Source organism: Furipterus horrens, unplaced genomic scaffold (genome assembly GCF_987537825.1).
Source record: "Furipterus horrens unplaced genomic scaffold, mFurHor1.1.pri manual_scaffold_17, whole genome shotgun sequence".
NCBI classification, from domain to species: Eukaryota; Metazoa; Chordata; class Mammalia; order Chiroptera; family Furipteridae; genus Furipterus; species Furipterus horrens.
Window position 1 is genome coordinate 116,435,399 of NW_028327187.1, and position 20,523 is coordinate 116,455,921.

General features: G+C 50.8%; 1 long non-coding RNA gene across 1 annotated transcript in view; it reads left to right on the plus strand.

The window, feature by feature from the left end:
• Positions 1–3,553: 3,553 nt before the first annotated feature.
• LOC149991900 (uncharacterized) overlaps positions 3,554–20,523 on the plus strand; it is a 91,825-nt gene continuing 74,855 nt past the window's right edge. Inside the window, exon 1 of the long non-coding RNA XR_016508609.1 lies at positions 3,554–3,734. This is a non-coding gene — a long non-coding RNA (uncharacterized LOC149991900). The remainder of the gene's footprint in view (positions 3,735–20,523) is intronic.

Genomic DNA, 20,523 nt, shown 5'->3' on the forward strand with positions numbered 1-20,523 from the left:
TGGCGGCCTGGGGAACTGGGGTGTGGGGCTTACGTCCCAGGTACGTGGCGAAGGCAGCAGAGCCCATGAGGGCGAGGAGCGTCGGGACAGAGTGCAGGGAGGCGGAGGACCCAGTGCCGGAGGACAGACCCTAGGGGAGCAGGAGCGCAGCGGCGGTCTCCAAGAACAAGCCAGTGTCTGCCACAGACTCACCTGGCATGTGCTGGTCTTAGTGTGGCTGATTTTGAAGGCATTTCGTCTTGAATTCACCCGTGTTAGGGACCCTTTTCACTTAGAAATGGTGCCTACAAAAATTATACTATTGCATTAAGAAAGGTTTATTGAGATAGAACATAGCATAAAACTCACCCACTGTCAGTGGACAGTTTGGTGGTGTTGTATCTTAGCATAGAGTTCTGCAGTCATGGCTACCACCTAATTTTAGAACATTTCCATCACCCCCCAAAAAACCTAGTTCCCATCCGCCTTCACTCCCCACCTCTCCCCTCCCTGGCAACAACCACCAACCTGCTTCTTGTCTCCATAGGTTAATAGTTCCTGGGCAGTTCATACGCATGGCATCATATAATATGTATCCTTTTGTGTGTTGGCATAATGTTTTTGAGGTTCATCCAAATTGTAGCATGTATAAGTAACTCATTCCTTTTTTTAGGACGTCTGTCTGGAAAAAGTCCAGCCATTGTTAATATCATGAGAACGGTTTGTGTGACATCGATGTGACCTGGCAACCAAGGAGAGTGGACTAGAATGCATATGTGTGAACAATGACGACTTCACTGTACTGGTCAGTGGGGGCGGTAGATGCCATTGAGTGACCATGTGTACTGTGTGGCCGTCACATTCAAAATGACTGAGCAAGTAGAGCAACAGATCTGCATCAGATTTTGCATTAGGTTTGAACGTTCCTCTGCGGAGACTATTTGGATGATTGAGAAGGCCTCAGCTATGGGCAGCTGGTGACTGGCAGCTTCATCACAACAACACACCCACTCATGTATCACGTCTCAAGAGTTTTTTTGTGAAACATCAAATCAGTGAATTGACTCAGCCCCCCTACAGCCCAGATTGGGTGCCCTGCGACTTTTGCTTTTCCCCAAACTAAAATCACCTTTGAAAGGGAAGAGATTTCAGACCATCGATGAGACTCAGGAAAATACGACGGGGCAGCTGATGGCGATTGGGAGACCTGTGTGAGGTCCCAAGGTGCCTACCTTAAAGGGACTGAGGCGTCCTTGTCCTACGTACCATGTTTCTTGTGTCTTCTTCAATAAATGTCTCTATTTTTCCTCTTAAATGGCTGGACACCTTCTGGACAGGCTTTGTAGGCCGGAATGATGTTCTAGTCTATGATGGACCACATTTTGGGCCGTTCTTTGTCCCCTGATGATCATTTGGGTTGTTTTCATTTCTTGGCTCTTCTCATTAGCAGTGGAAAAATGGCACCAGGTGTTAACCTCAGTTCAGCAAGCTCAGTTCTTGAGTTCTGGCTAAGAGAAGAATTCGGGGCCAACACGCAAATTGTAAGAGAAAGTTTATTTAGAGAGTTGCAAAGGCAGAAGTGAGCCGCAGATGAAATGGGCTCAGGAAAGAAATTCCAGCAAAGGAAAAGCCCTTGCAGGTTGGTGGTGGGGGTTGGGGAGGAGTGAGGTGGGAGGAGGGAGGGAGAGAGGTAGGTAGAAAGGTACCTGCCTTGAGAGAACAGGGAGGGAGGACAGGCGTGGGTGTGCCCATAGAGGGAGGCCCCTCCATCCAAAGGGCCTTTATCTGAGGTCTCAGAGTGAGGATCCCAACAGCATAGTCACCGCTTTCCCTGTGGGTCGCTTCAGGGTCATGGTCTCCACTGACTGGTCAGCGCTTGGAGGCACCAGCTTTTGCGGCTTTTCTGGGCCTGGAGCTGAAACACAGCTGAGGCCTAGGTGTTATCTCCAGGGGTTAATGCCTAAGCCAGAGAACTGCAGGGCCTGAGGGCTTGCTGCCTGCTAAGCCCCTGGGGCTCTCTGCCCCTTGACCCTGTGCACCTGTCCTGCGCTCCTCAGGCCGGTCAGGCTTTAACACTGAGGTTGTTAATTAAAAGAACAAAAACCCGGCTATGGGAGAGTTCCAGAGGACACTTTGGGAAGGGAAAGGTATGTTCTTCTTTCCTCTCCGATACTGAAAGTGGTACAGTAACCGATCTGCTTGTGAGGAGCACAGAGGGAATCCCTTAGGCCCACCTGCAACGTTCGCAACAGGTGGTCACTGCTGTCTGCCACCCTGAGGCCTGCCTGTCCCCCCACCCGTTCCGTAGAGATGTGGAGATCTGTGTCCTCAATTCAAAGTCACTCAGTTTACATGTCACGGTGGCAGCCCCCCCTCCGCCTCCAATGTGCATGTACATATAAATACAAAACACCAGGTGTCCAGCAGAGACTATAACAGAAGGGAAGCTTCCGCTGCTCACCGTCAGCATTTAGGCTTGGCCGGGTATCCCAGGCCTGCCGGGAGTGTCTTTGGGGGCGAGTTTCTCAGCCCTGGCTCCTTCCTCCATGACTGGGAAGTTCAGATATTTGCAACACTCCCTGGGTGCCGGTCCCAGGAGCATCCTTGTCCCTCTTTGGGTCACTCTTCTCTCTGACCTGAGGTCTCCAAGGACAAGAAGCAGCTCTTGGCTTGGAAACGTGGCCAAATGTTTTCTACCTGGAACACTGGACAGTTTCAAACAGGAGTTCAGAACCACCCAAAGCCACACACTTATCCATGGCGGAAAGAAGCCGTCTTCATTTCCCGCAGCAAGGGCTGCGGTGGGAAAGGGTTACGCACGCGACCCCTCCAGGGGCCCCCGTGCAGGGCTATGGTCTTACTTACGGGTTAGAGGAGGGCCAGTCGTACCGGGGAGGACTGGCCAGTCCTGGCTAATAACGCCTGACATATAAAACTCCCCCCCGTGGGACTTAAGCCATCATGAAAAGGATGCCTTTGAAAACATATCAAGTGACCCAGCAAAATAGTTTTAAGATGAGGTCTCAAAATCAGGATGCTGTGCTGTTTCCCCAGGGGACCCAGTTTCCCCATTCACCCCTGCCTCAACTCCCGTTTTTGGACGGAGAAACCTGACAGGCAGGCACACGTTCATGCCGGTCTTGTCTGGGAACGCGTCCTTTCGTGGACCCTACATGGACCATGTTTTCTGTCAGGGAGAGTGGACATTCTTTCACACCTCGGTGGTAAAGCCACGCAAAGTGACGATTTCACCAGGTGGCTTAACGAGAAACCCCGAGCATCTCCATACCTTTGCGTCACAACAGCAGGGCCTTCGGAGGTTTCATTTGGGGGGCACCCCATGCCCAGCGGCGCACAACAGTTACCGTGGCCAGCCGCGCGCGTGGGCTTAGAGGTTTTAACTCTGGGGGTGGGGGTGGGGGCAGACAGTCAGAGAAACCTTCGTGATCCCGCCTTCAGGACAGGACCGAGGGCCCTCAAAGTGTGGGCCCCATTGTCCCCTAGCTCCCCTCCCTCCGGGCACACCCCTCCTAGCCCTGCCCCCCACGTGCCCTACCCCCGGCCCTCCCGCCGGCTCCGCCGCCCCTCTCGCGTTTCTCAGCGTCCTCGGAGCCCGGCCGAGGGTCCCGCGAGGAACAGGGGGCGCAGCACGTGGAGAGGGCGGGCGCTGCGGCCGGTGCGCGGCTCTTCCAAGGTCGTCGGTAGTCCTTCCCCGCGGAGCTGGGCGCTGGCGGTGACCTCTTAACAAAGAACAGGTTTGGCCGCCGCCCCTCCCCCGCCCCCGGGGCCAGGGGGACCCTTGACCTTTGCGGGCGTCACCCCCGCCCCCGCCGAGAGGGCCTGGGCGAGCTGGGCCCGGGCTGGGGGAGGGGTGGGGAGCGGGAAGGAGGGGGAGGGAGCCTGTGGCTGCGGCGGGAAGGCGGAGGGGGAGGGGTGGGGTGGGAGGGGGGAGGGCACGGAGGAAGTAGGGGGATGGGGGAGGCAAGAGGACGGGGACGGGGGCTGAGAGAGGGGGGAGGGGAGGTGGAGGCCTGGGAGGAAGGAGGGGGATGGGAGATGCATAAGAAGGGCGGGGGGAGGGGGAGAGGGAGGGGGTGGTAGCTGGAGGAGGAAAGTCGTTGGGGGGGGAGGGAGAAGGGGGGAGGGCGGCTAAGCTCTGGGGGTTTGGGGCTCCGCCCAACCCCGTTCCGGAGACTCCTGGAGATGCAATTGCCTGTTTTTTTTTAGCCAGACTGTATAAATTTACAGCTTCCTTTTTAGCTGGAGCCGACGATGTTCACACACATTCGATGTGCTGTTTCGGGATGCACGGAGGGCTTCGGGAGCGATGAGATTTAAAGTCGGGGCGGGGGGTGGGGGCCGAGTTCAGCGGGTCCCGGCCTGGTGGAAACGCAGCCCCCCTTCCTGCTGAACTCAGGAAGAAAATTGCTTAATAACGCAACGGCCCAGCCTTGCTCCAACATAACAGGAAGTAGTGCTTAAAAAGTTAAAAACAAAAAAAGTAAAATCAACCACTTGTCCGCGGTCCGTGCACCGGGAGGGCGTGGGTTGGAGGTGCAGGCTGGGTGGCCCCGGGGGTCTGCAGCCCCCCTGCCCCGCGCCCCTAGGGATCTGGAATCCGGGCGCGCAGGCCCTCCCCGCGCTGGTCTCCAAGTCCCTTTCCTAAGCGGGAGCTCACGACGCTCCTTCTGCGCCCCAACCCCCAGCGCTCAGCCCCAAACCCGGGCACCAGCTCCCCGCCGGGCCAGCCCACGCGCAGTACCCACCGCCAGCTGCGCCAGCGGTTCTTGCCCTGCTGCGTGGGCTCTGTGGGCTATTTTCTCCTCTCCCGTCGCCCCTGGGAGGTATTTAAGGCCTGGAAAGGGCCTTCTGCGCTCACAGAACTTAAAACCGGCCCGACACAGGGGACACTTGGCAAACGCCTCGTTGGTAGTCCGTCCCCATCCCGGCAAGGCTGGTCCAGCCCCCGCGCCCTGGCTCAGCAGTGCCTTGAAAGGGCCTGGGGACCCGGATTTGGGGGCGTTTGTTTGTAAGTCTGCCAGGGGTGGGGCTGGGTGGAGTTGGAGGTGCTTCTGCACACCTTCAGGTTTTAACTTCGCCGTCCATTTCGGGCTACGGCGCAGAAGTCTCCTGCGTTCCAGCTGCCCCGGCTGTCAACAGGGGCCACTGAGACACAGGAGCGTTCTTGGGGGGGGGGGGTGTCTCTGCATTTTGACAGTGGCGTGGTGGCTGGGGCCTGTCTTAGCTGCTGCGCTGTCACGTGCGAGTAGCGCAGACCAGGTGGCTTCAAGCAGAGAAATGGGTTGAGTCAGCCCCGGGGGCTGGCAGTGCAGACCCAGGTGTGCGCAGGGCAGCTCCGCAGGCCTCTCTCCCCGGCCGCGGGCCCGGCGGGGTCCTCACGTGGTCGTCCCCGAGTGCTCGTCCGTGTCCTCATCAGTCCTGTTGCAGGAGCATCCACCCAAATGACTGCATTTTAATTAAATCACCACTTTAAAGACACTGTTTCACGCCCAGGTACAGCGAGTTAGGATTTCAACATATGAATTGGTGGGGATGGGAGGCGGCGCGCGGGGGGTGGGGTGGGGGGGAGCTCAGTCCTTAAAACGGAGGGAGCAGGGTGGGGGAGGAAGTCTTTACAGCTGTGTGGGGTGGGCGGGCTGGGGCTGGGGTGCCCCTCGCCCCTGGGATGTGCCAGCTGGGGGCAGAAGTGGGCGGGGGAGGGGAGGGACCTCCAGGGCAGATGTTAACTGCTAATGGCATTCCGGATTCTCCTTTTCTGGGAGATGAGAGCTTTTTAAAAGAGATTACTTCCACCTTCCTTACAACCGGAGGGTCATCTGAGAAAGCTGCTGGGAGCGACTTTTTCCTGAGTGATCTCTTCTTAGCAGGAATGCTGTCTCGTTAAGGTCCCTGTCCCTGTCCCCAGAGCTTCCCATAGCACGTGGCACCTGGGAGGGAGCCCGAGGTTCGCTAGGGCCATAATGGGGGGGGGGTGTTTTCAAGAAGTTAACGTGACTCCTCATGGATCTTCCGTGACTGAGAAGCCACAAAACCTTCTGTTGGGAAATGATCACTGGTAGTGATTAAAAAGAGAGGGTTTTTTTTTTTTCCCCTTTTTCTTTTTGGTCACTGTATTGGGGGCGGAGCGGGGGCAATAGCCAGGCTGTGTATGATCTGATAGTGTGGATTTTCTGCAGCCAGTCTTAGGAAGGAGATGTCCAGAGGCGAAAATCTGGGAGCTTCCGTTTAATGGCCTTTATTAACATTTGACCCACACATAGGGTGGCTGGAAAGAGGGGGGCGGGGTGCAACCTCAGGATGCTTTTAACTGCACAGCTCCGTAGGGAAGCCCAGGCTTGATGGTGTCAACACACGCCTGGAGGACTCAGTGAACCACAAACACCATTAAGGAGACATTCTTGCTTGTGATTATCTTAGAGCTCGGGCTGGGGCTGGCTTGGTTCCTGTAGGCAGAGTTTGTCCTTTGTCTGGGGTGGGGAGGGAGAATCCCTGCTGTCTTGGACACTCCCGGGCCTTAAGGGAGCACACCTTGCTGTTTGTCCCCTGAGGCTGTGGGACAGCAGTTTGTGGGCCAGGTCTGAGGAAGTTGGGTCGGTCTGGCTTCATTCCTTGTCCTGCCAAGTACAATGTCAGCTTTTGATCTCCTGAACCAGGCCAGCAGGAGCCTGTGGCCAGTAAGTCCAACACTGATGAGTCCTGGCTGACCGACACGCCTAGGTAATCCCTGAGAGGCCAGGGGTTGGGAGAATGGGATCCTTCACGCATTCTCTGAGTCCTCTTGCTTCGTTCCAAGTTTCTGGGTCTTTTTTGTGGATTTTGTGGATTTTGTTTGACTTTGGTCTTTATTTGAGAGAGGGCTGGATGGGAAGGGAGGTGTTTGAAATATAGGAAATGAAACTCCTGCTTGGTGATAGCTCAAGGAAGTGTGGAAATAATCTGTGTTGGACTTTGGTGGCTTCTGTCTGCCCCTGTGTTTGCCCCCTGTCTTTTGGTTAAAACAAGTACACTTTATTTATTTATTGAGAGAGAGAGAGAGAAACATCAGTTTGTTGTTCCATTTATTGATGTGTTCATTGGTTGATTCTTGCAAGTGCCCTGATCAGGGACTGAACCCACAGCTTTGGCATATCGAGATGATGCTCTAACCAACTGAGCTGCCCGGCCAGGGCCAAGTGACATTTTCTTTAGGGAATACCTGGCTATCATTTGCAGGCCCTGTGATACAGAGCTCCAGACGGAGGCTTGGGGACCAGGCTTTGGCTACAGTGACTGGTTAGGAAAGAGTCTGTGACCCATATGATCCAGAGACAGCCAGATGTGGACTTTTGCTAGAATTACTGACCGAGAGGTTTGTTTGTTTATTTGCTTGCTGGGGTTGCTAAGCTGGTGGCATGTAAACTTAGTGATGATGAAATCCATCTTTATCAGTCCCTGAGACCAAAGACAGCATGGAAGCACTGAGAAGCACAGGGCCAAGGAATGCAGAGAGACAGATGCCATTATGTAGCATTTGAGCACCTGGATCCAGCCAAGCCTGAAGGCCATGCATGAACTATTCAGTTATATGAACCAATGTGTGTGCGCCCCCCCCCCTTTTTTTTGTGCCAAATGGGTTGCTAATACTTGCCACTGAGAAAATTTCCTGGTTTATTATAATCCTAACCTCTCTTTTGCAGAGAATGAAAATGATCGAATGCTACTAGAGCCACAGATCATTTCCCTCCTTTCCTTTCATCTTTTCTTATGACATGTGATTAGCGGACATAAAAATGCATTCAAGATAAACACATTTTAATGAATAGCCGAAAAGGAGCAAGCAGTAATCCCCCCAAGTGAAGAAGAAGAATGTTGTACCCCTGACCACCATCCACCTCTCCCCACTAGAACGGATCGCTGTTTTGGCTTTTGGGGGAGTCATCTATTTTGCTTTCCTCTATAGTTTTCCTTCACATCTGCCCCCTTAGACAGAAGTTCGTATTAATGGATTCACACTGCATGTGTCCTGGGGGGGTCTTGCATCCGTCACTCACCCTTCGGTGACATTCCTTTCTGCCGTCACTATAGCTCATGCATTCTTAATGCCAGCAGAGCCTGTGACCACCCCACAAGGTATTTGTCCATCAGGAAGTATGTTTTTGTAGCCAGTGTTGACAGTAGAGAATGTATTGAAGGCCATCCGCCCCGAGCTCCCGCTGGAGACACACTGAAATGTTCTGTCCTTGCTCTTGGCGGAAGCCCGGTCTTGAATCGGCACTGCCATCTGCCACTGCTGGTCCCCGTCCAAGCTGCCCATGGCTGGGAAGGAAAGTTGCACAGCTGAGGGAGTGCGTTGCTAGGGATCATGCTCTTTCTTCAGTCCCAGCGGGGCCCCCGCGTGAGCCAGCAGTTCTGTGCATCCCCCGTCAGCTCTCTGCCGCCCCGCAGTCCCGAGGTGCCAGTCCACGGCTCTCTGCCGGCCCCTTCCCTGCGCAGGTGACCTTGTCTGAGGCAGGTCAGTGGGGAGAAGGTCCTTCATGTCTGAACTTGGCAATGACGACCCTGAGCCTACATCAACACCCTGTTCCCGGCCGTCTCGGGGGCCCAGCTTCACTCTTACGGTTCAAGCCATTTTTCCCTGACAGGAGCCAGAATAATGTTTCTGAAATGCAAACCTGATCGTAGGAATCTGTGTTAGTATCTTAGGGTTGCTGAAACCACCAAGTGGGGAATGGGGGAGCGGGGAGAGGTTTGCAATAGCAGTCATGGGGGCCACAAATCTGAGGTCCGCGTTGTCTGCAGGGTTGGTCCCTTTGAAAGCCCTGGGGAGAGTTTGCCCCACACCCTGCCTTTCCTTCTGGTGGCTGCCAGCCATCCTTGGCTTGTAGACGTGCCTCTCCAATCCCTGCCTCAGTCGTTCCCTGGCCTCTTCATGCTCTCTGTCTTAAATCTCCCTCTCTCTTAAAAGGACACCTAAGTCTGGGTTGAGCTCATGTGGAGATGCTTACTTTAATGATACCCGCAAGAACCCTTATTTCAAATAAGGTCACGTTCTGACATGCCAGGAGTTAGGACTTAAGCATATATATTTTTTTGGCTGTTCGGTGGCCCACTGCATGCCCCCCTTGCTTAAAATCTAGTGTGCTCTGTTTCCCTTCAGGGTATGACCTGAGCCCCTTAATTCGGGACACATTCTCCAGCCTAGAGTCTATGGCCCTGTTCCCTGCTCTGTGATGTACCCCATTCTTAAGACTCTGTGAAAGGATGTCGCTCTCTAGACCACCACGTCATGCCTTGTCATTTTCATGAAGTCTCCGCTCAGCAACGCCCTCCTTCTCCTGGACCACCCATCATCCTCCAGGCCTATGACAAATGTGTGTGTAGATGTCATCAAGATGCCCCCCCCCCCCCCAGGAACAAATCGCAGACCTGAAACCTGTCTTCTGAGCCAACCAACATGGCGGCTTGGACATGAGTAAAATCTGATAAGGAACGTTTCATCTGCAAACACGTCAAAATACACCTGCTCATCAATGACTGGTCTGCTGGTAGAGAAAAAAAATCCTCTTCGGAGAATGTGATTGCGTGTGAAAATAGTAACTGCGGGTTCCTGGGCACAGAAATCGTTGACGGCTGTCAACAAAGAAGGGGGACTTGGAGTGTGGTCACAGAACGTGAAGATATAACCTGCTATTACGGTAATAGCGAAATGGACTTCTGTGTGTCTTCATCTTGGGGCACAAGAACTACATCTTTTTTATTATTATTATTATTTATTTGTTTATTTATTTTTAGAGAGAGGGGAAAAGAGAAAGAGAGGGAGAGAGACATAGCTGTGTGGTTGCCTCTCACGTGCGCCCCCAACTGGGGACCTGATGTGCAACCCAGGCGTGTGCCCTGACTGGGAATCGAACCGGCGACACTTGGCTCGCAGGCCGACGCTCCATCCACTGAGCCACAGCAGCCAGGGCAAGAACTACATCTTGATGCGAATAGTCCAGAGAAGCCGGTGTTTTAACAGTTTATTTAACTTATAGCCCCGTTCAGAGATAGGACCCAATGGCCTGTATGACCAGCAAAACGTGTGTAGTGGGGAAACAATTTCTGGAATTTGAGGTCATGGAGGACAATCTGAGCTGGTGTCTGGTAGGTGCCAGGCACGCAGGAACGAGACCTGCCGCCTGCACGGGGTTGTGGATGACATTGTATAGCTATTTGGTTTTATTTCATTTTTATATTTCTATTATTTAAATTGTTTTAATGTATTGGTTTCACAGAGAGACAGGAAGTGGGGGGGAGAGAGGGAGAGACAGAGAGAGAAATATATATGGAGAAACATTGATCTGCTGTTCCACTCATGCACACACCCATTGAATGCCTCCAGTAGGTGCCCTGACTGGAGATCGAACCCACAATTTCGGCGCGTCAGGGTGAGGCTTTAACCGACGAAGCTGCCCAGCCAGGGCTCTATTTTAAATTTTTATCGTGGTAAGCTGTGTATCCCCAAATTGACCGTTGTCACCATTGTTAAGTGGACAGTTCAGTGACCTGAGGTGCCTGCACGATGATTTGGTTTCGTCTGGCTGGGGAATTCTGGAATGAATGTGGTGTCGCTTGGAGGTGGCTCGGAAGGGCAGTCCTCGGCCCTGCGGTCCATTTCCATTCACCGCGTGAGAGAGACGAGCTTTTCCACCCAGCAGCCCCCCCGGACAACTTGGTACCCTGAGTTCCTGATGCTCCCTGGCACCGAGCGACCAAGCACTGGGTAGGCTCTGGTTTTTCGGGTGCATTTGGCGCTTCCTGTTTTGGGGTGAGCGTTCTGGTGGGCCGGATAGAAGGATCTAAGATCAAGTGCGCAGGCTGTCCAGAAAGAAGGCGAAGGCTGGGGCCTAGGCCAACCCAGGCTGGGGAACCTGCTGGGTGTCTGCGGAGCTGTGGCCTCCCGCCCGTGGCCTGCGTGTGCCAGGGGCTGGGAGCTGGAGTCACAAGGACGATCCCTGAGAACTTGGTCACCACTCACTTTCCCTGCCCTTCAGACCTTCCGGGGCCGGCGTGGTGGCCAGTACTCACCAGCGGCTCTCCAGCCCCGGAACTGGGACGGGGCTGAGCTGTTCCGTAAGGCTTCCAGGACTTAGTAGGGAGAAGAAAAAAGGGGAACTTTCTCGTTAGTACCTTAAATATGGATCACATGTCAAAATGATGCTACTTGACATATATTGGGCTGAACTATATTATTAAAATGAACTTGTTTCTTTTTATCACCTACTCTTTTTAATTTTTAATATGGCTACTTATTAGAATGACATATGCAGCCTGCGTGACGTCTGTCAGGCAACACTGCTATAGAGCAGGGATGGCCAAACATTTTCTAGAAAGCGCCACATCGTGACTGTTCTAGGCTTTGTGCGAGACAGGGGCATCTCTGTGGCACTTCCTGTCTTAGTCCTGGGAGCCACAGACTCTAGTAAACAAATGGGTGTCACCGTGGGCCAGTAAAGCTTTACGTATTTCTAAAAACAGGCCGTGTCTTCTTAGGCCCGCGGGTGTCGTTCGTTTGCGGAACCCTGCCTGAGACATGTCGGGGTTTTATTTATAATTTTTAAATGAACTACCTCCGTGTCTTTTAGCCTCATTGATTTGGGCAGAGCAAGAGAATATTTGTAAGTGTGTAATTTACCTTTCTGGAGATGATTCAGCTGCTAAATAGGAAAGTGTTGGTAGCACATTGATTTTTTGTTTTTTAAATAAAGGAGAAGAAAAAGCTTAAACCATGAGTTTGGCCACCCACGTGTGGGTCCTTACCTGTCCTTACCTGTGTCAAAGCCCCCCGGGGACACGCTCGGAGGTCGTCGCCCGTCTCGCGGAGGCAAAGAGAACCTGGAGATACGTCGTGCCTCCCACACAGTGCGCCTGCGGAACAGCAAGGCCAGGACAGGCGTGCCTGGGGTGAAGGGCGGAAGAGGGCGGTGGGTGGGGTGTGGGTGGGGGTGGGGCCCGCGCTGCTGGAAAAGTCAAAGGCGTTTTCCCACAGGGCTGGGGAAGTCGCAAACTCCCCTTCTCCCCCAATGAAAACCTTTTGTTACTCGTGAACCTGACATGATGTAATTTAGAAGGATTGATTTCCAGGTCATTGATTTCCTGAATTGTAAAAGCTGTGCAGGGTCACAGTAAAATAAAAACAACGACAGGTGCAGATGTGTTTTGGGGGTGGAGGCTGGGGAATTGGACCCATCAGCCGCGATTGTACACAAATAAGACACATGATTTTTTTAACCGAGGAGGACGGCTTAGAAATACTTCCGTCATAAAAAGATCATAAACGGAAGTGTAATCCCAGGAAATTTCTAAATGAGAGTTTGATTCATGACCTGTTTCGTTCTTTGTTTCCAGTGTGGAGGGAAGCCGGCAATAATTTTGGCTCCCTGAGCTCTGCAGTCCGTGACTCGGGCCACCGTGACTGTGTTTAAGTTGGGTTTTAGCTGGTATTGTTAGTTTTCCTCCTGGCGCTGGTGTATAAAGGTAATTTCGCTGCAGCAGAAGTAACGGGTTAAGTAGTTGCGGAGTCCTGTGTGGTTTGGTTGGGCCAGTGATGGACATACTTAAAAAATTGATTTTTAATACATTATTTAAAGAAATAGATATTGATTTGCCGTTCCACTCACTGGTGCATTCACTGGTTAATTCTTGTATGTGCCGTGACCGGGGATCAAACCCGCAACCTTGGTGTAGTGGGACAATGCTCTAACCACTGTACTACCCGACCAAGGCTGGGAACACTTAAATGTAAAACTTGACAGCCTTTGGGGGTTGCAATGAACAGCTTGTTCACAGACATGCAAATATGGGGCAGCTCTTCCATGTCCCACTTCTCATTGATCTGTCCAAAGTCTAGATATTGAACTGGAAGAAAAGTACGTCCGGTTTAGTGGATATCACTAAGTGACAGACACCTAGCTGCGGCCTCTCTATACTATTTATTCCAACATCACAACTACCCTTAGACTAGTCCTAAAATGCAAAACCTATAGTAATATAAAACACACCAAATACTAATATAAATGAATTTATGAATAACAATTTAAAAAATATTCCATTGTGTCCTCTCACTAAACCATATACGGTTAAAACCGCTTTCCAAGTGCGACAGAGCGATCATTTCCTTTTTTAAGGCATTTTTGTTGGTATTCTATTACAGTTGTCCCCATTTTCCCCCTTTGCCCTCCTCTGCCCCCCCACTCCCACAGTCAGTCCCCACTCTGTTGTCCGTGACCGTGGGTCATTCATACATGTTCTTTGTCATTTCTAAACCATGTGTTGCCTTTTAGGAATTGTGGGTGGGGTCTTTCCTCTAGGGTGGCTGCCGCTAGTGCAGTTTGACTCTGGTGGCCGCGTTAAGCTCTTCTAGGAGTGTGGTAGATGGAATGTGTGTGTGTGTGTGTCCCCCCAATTCTTACATTGAAACCTCTACCCCAAGGTGATGGTATCAGGAGGTGATGTCTCTGGGAGGTGATTAGGTCCTGAGGGTGGAGCCCCCATGAATGGGATTAGTGAGTTCCCTTACAAAAGAGACCCCAGAGAGCTCCCTCTACCACGTGGTGGTGTGTGTACCTGTGTGCTTTGCTTCACGGTAGCTGGTGTGTGCACCCATGTGTGTGTGCCTGTGTGTGCGCTTTGTTTCACGGTAGCTGGTGTGTGCACCCGTGTGTGTACCTGTGTGTACGCTTTGCTCCATTGTAGCTGGTGTGTGCACCTGTGTGCGTACCTGTGTGCTTTGCTTCACTGTAGCTGGTGTGTGCACCCATGTGTGTGTGCCTGTGTGTGCGCTTTGTTTCACTGTAGGTGGTGTGTGCACCCATGTGTGTGTACCTGTGTGTGCGCTTTGCTCCATTGTAGCTGGTGTGTGCACCCGTGTGCGTACCTGTGTGCTTTGCTTCACTGTAGCTGGTGTGTGCACCCATGTGTGTGTACCTGTGTGTGCGCTTTGCTCCATTGTAGCTGGTGTGTGTACCCATGTGTGTGTGCCTGTGTGCTTTGCTTCACTGTAGCTGGTGTGTGCACCCGTGTGTATGTACCTGTGGTACGCTTTGCTCCATTGTAAGGTACTTGAGCTGACGAGAAGCTCTTTGGCTCTGGATGACAATGATTTCAATCTAGTTTTTTGAAAGTCATTTCGCTCTTTCCTGTATTCCTTTCCGGCACGAGGTCACTGAAGACAGTTGTCATCAATTCACATGGAGACATGCTCTTCCTTCGCCTTGATGTGAGGGGCCATCTCTCCACACTTGCCTGTCCCCAGTGAGGCACATGGGCAGTTACCCGCCCCGCCCCGCAAGCACACTTCCCCAGCTGCGCCTGAATTTGTTGAAATGATTTAAGGTTGCTTCCACGAGGCACCAACTCCGTCTGGCCTCGGGCTTAGAAGTGGGATGAAAACCGATCCGGGAAAAATTACTGAGCACGGCTTGTGTGGTCTGCGGAGGTGGGACTGGGGCTGGAGGGGACCACAGGCCGGGTGATGTATCACGGAAACATGGCCTTGTCTGTGCTGGATGACGCCGCTGGCAGTGTGATTTAGGGCCCGGTGCAAGCTGTGCTGGGAATGTTCCGAGTCCTGATCCAGCCAAGATTCCCCCCAGCGTGCTTGTTAATCACACGCTAAAGTACCAGGACCTTTTGCTACGTTAGTGAAATATCAAGAAGAATAATTACAGTGTGTAAAAATAGCAGGAGAATAGAACAGTAGGTCAAGTCACTGAAATATGTTTTGCAAGCGTATACGTGCAGGGTCGCTCTTCCTTCCAGAGGCTCTCCCGGCAGCTGTGCTGGATTCTGGTCATAATAATGAGTATGGGGCTCTGTAATGCTGCAGTAACATACAGGCCCAGGGCCGTTCAGCTCAGTGTGTTTCTTGCTCTGGCTTCATGCCCCTGTACGTGTCTCAGGGCCTCTGCTAATGTTCTAGTGACCCAAGGACTGAAGTTGATGCAGATGGGAGAAAAATGACCACTGCATGTCTAAGAATCCCCTGAAACATCATGTTCTTCACCTTTGCTGGGGAAGCGAGTCACTTGGCCACGCCTGAGTAGAGTTGGGTGGGGATGTTTAATCCTTCCTCAGGGAGGGTTCTCCAACATTGGGGTGCAATCTGACCCTACCACTGGTCATCAGGATCTGATACATTCAAGAGCATTGCATATTTAACATCATCGCGGTAATGGCACACCTGTTAAATGCAGGTTAGTCATAAATGCACTGTATTGAAGGTGTGCTAAGAAGCCAAGCATAACATCCTCCAAGCCATAAAGTCAGCCCGCGATCATGGCTCATTTTTCTCTCTGCAAGTGATCAGATACTTGGAATTCTTTGAAAATATCTTAGTGTCTGGGCCGTACGTGTTTCCCACTTGATTTCTTGTAGAATTTTTCTAAAAAGAAAAAAAAAAAGAATGGAAAATAAAAATTAAACCTTTGACTATAGAAGTAATAGAATCTTGTTGGTAAGACTTTAGGAAATACAGAAAAATATAAAAAAGAATAAAAGCCCTGGCTGGATGGCTCTTTTAGTTAGAGTGTCGTCCTGTATACTAAAAGATTGGGGGTTCGATTCCCAGTCAGGGCACATACCTAGGTTAGGGGTTTGGTCCCAGGTTGGCGTGTGTATGTGAGGCAACCAAATGATGTTTCTCTCTCTCTCAAATCAGTAAACATACTTAAAAAAGAGAATAAAATACACGTATCATTCCCCAAATCTGGGGTTGAGAATTTCAGTGCAGGAAGGACACATACGCACAGGCCCATGCAGCATAGACACCACTAAATTAAAAATATTCCATTATAAAACAGCGTGCATTCCCTGGAGGCCTTCTTTGGCGTATCGGTGCATGACTGGTCACACGGCCTCCTTCTCCCCATGTGTGTTCACGTCATCTTTCTTCTGCTCGCATCTGTCCGTGTGTCCACGTGTCCCTTTTCATAAGCACACAGTCATATTGGATCAGGGCCCACCCTGGGGACCTCAGTTTAACTTGGTCACCTCAGTGAAGACCCTATTTCGATATATCTTTTTTCAGGGGGGGGTGCACAATTCAACCCATAGTAACTTGAAGATATGATTTTTATTTTTAGATTTTATTTGTTTACTTTTACAGAGATGGGAAGGGAGGGAGAAAGAGAGGGAGAGAAATGTCAATGCGTAACAGTCTTGTGCGCCCCCAACTGGGGACCTGGCCCGCAACCCAGGCATGTGCCCTGATTGGGAATTGAACTGGCGACCCTTTGGTTTTCAGGCCAGCGCTCAAGTGACAGCTGGGGCTGATGAAAAAAAAAACTTGGGGGTGTCTTCATGTATATATTGCTTTCCTGATTGCTTCTTTGGGTAACGACAGTCTTGGATTGCTTTCAACATTAATCCGTTCACTTCTGCTTCATTCTTCATAATCGCTGCACCATTTCTAAAGTTCAGCTTTTTCAAAGTCTATTTGATGGACAGCCTTATGAACAGTGCATGTATTTTGCTAGGGTGACCACTGAGAATTTCATTTTGGGGTCAAAGGTCACGTGTCTTTGAAATTTTAATAGAAGTTGCTGATGGCCATTCAAAATGCCCTTCCATGGTGGGGAGTCAAGAGAACCCCGAATCTTTACTAAGCCTTGCTACTACTCAACATTTCACTCAATTCTTGCCCGTCTGAAATGGTCCGTCTTCATGCTTTCGCTTTGTCTGATGGCTGGTAGGGCATCTTTTCATGGCTTTTGCATACTTCCCCATCTGTAAAGTGGCCATTGGCATCCATGCCTTTTCACGTGGGCACTGTTGACTGGCTTTCCCACTGATCTGGGAGAGTTCTTTAGGTATGGAGCACAGTAACCCCTTTGTCGTTCTTTTGCCACGTGTTTCCTTTTCATTTTAAATTAAAAAGCATTCAGTGGAATATAGTAGAATCTATAGATAGGTCCTCTGTGATTTCTTCCATTGCTTAGAGGCATAGCAGTTCCCTGCACTGCTTTCAGCATAGCAATTCCTTCCCTGTTTGTCTAGGTTTGTGTGACTTCTTTGTCAACACGTAGCGTTTTCACATGGGGACCTTTTGTGGCCGAGTTCCAACTGTGGTGCTCTCACATGACGAGATCAGGGGTGGGCGGACTTCTTCTGCAAAGGGCTGGACTATAAATATTTGAGAGTCATGTGGTCTCTGTGGCAACTACTGAACTCTGCTATTGTCGCCGGCAAGTGACCATGGGCAACAGCTAGATGAATAGGCTTGTCTGTGTGCCAACAGGGCTTCTCCTTTTTACAAAAACAGGTGGCGGGCTGTAATTTGTCACCTGCCGGACGACCCAGTGGCCACATCTCCCATTCAGCCGGCTTCGTTAGGCACTGGTGCCCCTTCCCTGAGATAAGCAATAAACACACAGAGTGACCGTTCTTGCAAAATCGAAGAGGCCATGGTCAGTTAATGGTTAGCTGCAGAAGGTTTTTTTGCGTGCGTGTTCTCAACAGATAAGATGGTTATGGACTTCCGAGGAGGCCCGTGTCCCTCCAGGCATCTGGGTGCGTGATGCCTCCGTTTGTCCAAAGACACAAGGCTGATTCCACGGAGCAGGGCCTTATCAGTGCCTCACGCTGGATGTGAGATCCAGTTTCTCAAAGAAAGGAAACACTGACATATAGTTATTCTGCTGATGGGGGAAACTTGGTCGATAAATAAGATCAACTGTCATCTAAGGAAATAAACATCTTAGTGGCACAATTAACGGAGAAGCAACCACAGAATTGATGAAATATAATGACAAACACGCCCTCTTCTTTTAAAGGTTTTATTTATTGATTTTAGAGAGAGAGAGGAAGGAAGAGAGAAACATGGATTTGTTGTTCCACCCATTCATGCGTTTCCTTGCGTGACGCTTGTATGTGTCCTGCCGGGGATCAAACCTGCAACCTTGATGTATTGGGACGATGCTCTAACCACCTGAGCTCGCCAGCTCATTGAGTGATTACACCTGGACCAGACAGCAGGCATCACGTGTTCCCCTGTCTGTGGTAGACTTCGGTCCAGCCCACATTCTGCTTGGCTTCTGAGAGGGGACCCTGAAAAGTCAGTGGTGGTGAGGTTTGGGGACCCCCAGGTCACGTGTCACCTGCAGCCTAGGATACCCAGGCGGGTCCGTCCTGGCTATGGTAGGTGTACGATCAAGTTTGCGGAATGAGTGAATAGATTCCTGGCCCCCTGTTAGTCTCCCGAACCAAACAGTCTGGGCACCGTGCCTGGGACTCCGCACTGAGCCAAGAACCAACCCCATGTGGCCGTTCTGAGGAACCCTTACGGTTGGAGAACCTCACATCCCAGCGTGGGCTCGCGCTGAGCCTAGCCAACTGTAGGAGCTCAGAGTCCCGGGGATATTTGTGTTTCCTTGTCGGACGTGTTCCACCCAAGTTTATCTGCTGGTGGTTTCAGTCATTATCACCATTCTGTCTTCAAACACGTTCTGATGGTTCCTAAGACCAGGGTTGTTCCTGAAATGAACTCGGACGGTTCGTTTAAGATTTATTTTATTCCTAATCCCTCTTTGTAACATTAACCTCAAGTTATTTAGTAAAAACAAAACCAGCACACACACACAACAGCATTAAGAAGTAAACATCCTCTTCGATTGGCATTTGTTAAGAAAGAAAACTCTGGCTCGGGCTGGTGCAACTCACTTGGTTGGAGCATCGTCCTGTCAACCAGAAGGTCGTGGGTTCGATTCTCAGGGCACATGCCCGGGTTGTGGGTTTGGTTCCTGGGCGGGGCACATGGGAGAGGCAACTGATCGATGTGTCTCTCACACATTGATAATTATCACTCTGTCTCTCTCCCTAGCTGCCCTCTCTCTAAAATCAATCAGCATGTCTTCAGGTGAGGATTTAAAAAAGGGGGAGTGAAAAGAAAAAATTCTGTAAAAGAAAAATTCTTGGTGGTAGCACAAGACTTAGGAGAAGGGGAAGGGGATCGTGTATGTTTTCCCGCTTGCGTGACTCTTTTGATCCTATTTTCTTAGTGGTATTGCTTCAAAGGGAAATGACATTGCTTCCACGTTTTCTGTCGCCTCTTACAAATTCAATCGCCCGCCGTTGTTCACGCACTGACAACACATTTTCTTAATATTTGTGCAGACGTCAGTCTTCCTAATTGGACCCTCAGCTGTTCCAGGGCAGCTCACGTCTTGTTTGTCTTTCTGGGGCCCGGCCTCCCGTGACAGCTGCCCCTTTGTACACATCGCCCGGAGGATGAATGTGCACAGGAAGGAACTTCTCAATGGAAAATTCCGCCGATCCGCACACTAGCTACCTTTGATTGGAAAGCGCTCTTCTCCTGCTGAAAGCTCAGATGAACACTCTGCTTATTTATGTATGTGACAAAATCCAGATGCTTGAGGCTGATGGTGTCTCTTTTCTACAACCTGCATTTCCACACGTACGGTAACACCCACGTCACGCTGCCTACATCCAGACTTGGTGTTTGAATGCTGGCTGATGAGTGCTGATTTGGAGCTATACTGCTTCAAATTTTTTTTTTCTTTTTTCCTTGAAAATGTTCATTTTCTCATTCCCAAGAGTTTGATTTCTATTTCAATGTTGGTGGCTTAACAGCCTCAGAGATGCTTTGTTTGTGCCATTATTAAAATGAAAATCTTTTTTATTGCTTTTTAGAGAGAGAGGAACGGGGTGGGGGCACATGGTTTTGTTGTCCCACTTATTTATGCATTCACTGGTTGCTTCTTGTATGTGGCCTGACTGAAGATTGAGCCTGAAAGCTCTCTGTATCGGGACAATGCTCTAACCAACTGATCTACCAGGCCAGGGCTTGCTTGCACTATTCGTAGGAGAAGAGAAGACATGATTGGCTGTTACAGTCTCTGTCTGACAAAGATTGCTTCGTCCTAGAACCAGCAAGCGACAGAGAACTAAGAGCGCAATACGCTGGGTCTGAAAACCATCTTGCTAAAACAAACAAACACAGAACAGCTCCGTCCTAGAGTATTGACATGGGCCACAGCCAGCTGTAGGTGACTTTGTCAAGGACAGACGTAAGGTACCCCACTTCTCATTGCATTTTTCTCGGGAGTCAATAACATGGGGGTTAAGGGTGCTGACCCCACGCACAGTCGAAAACCCACGTCTGACTTTTGACCCCCCAGAAGCTTGACGACTAATAGGCTGCTGTTGACCGGAAACCTCTCCAAGAACATCAAGCTGACCGACACGTATTTTGTGTGCTCCATGTGTTCTATCCTGCGTTCTTACAATAAAGTAAGCTTGAGAAAAGAAAATGTGATGAAGAATATTGCAAGGAGAGAAAATACATTTACAGTACTATGTGTATTTATTGAAAAAATTCCTCGCCGTGGCTGGTGTGGCTCAGTGGATTGAGTGCCAGCCTGTGAACCAAAAGCTTGCTGGTTCGATTCCCGGTCGGGGCACATGGCTGGGTTGCGGGCCAGGGCCCCAGTTGGGGGCACAGGAGAGGCAACCGCACATGGATGTGTGTCTCCCTCCCTTCCCCTCTTT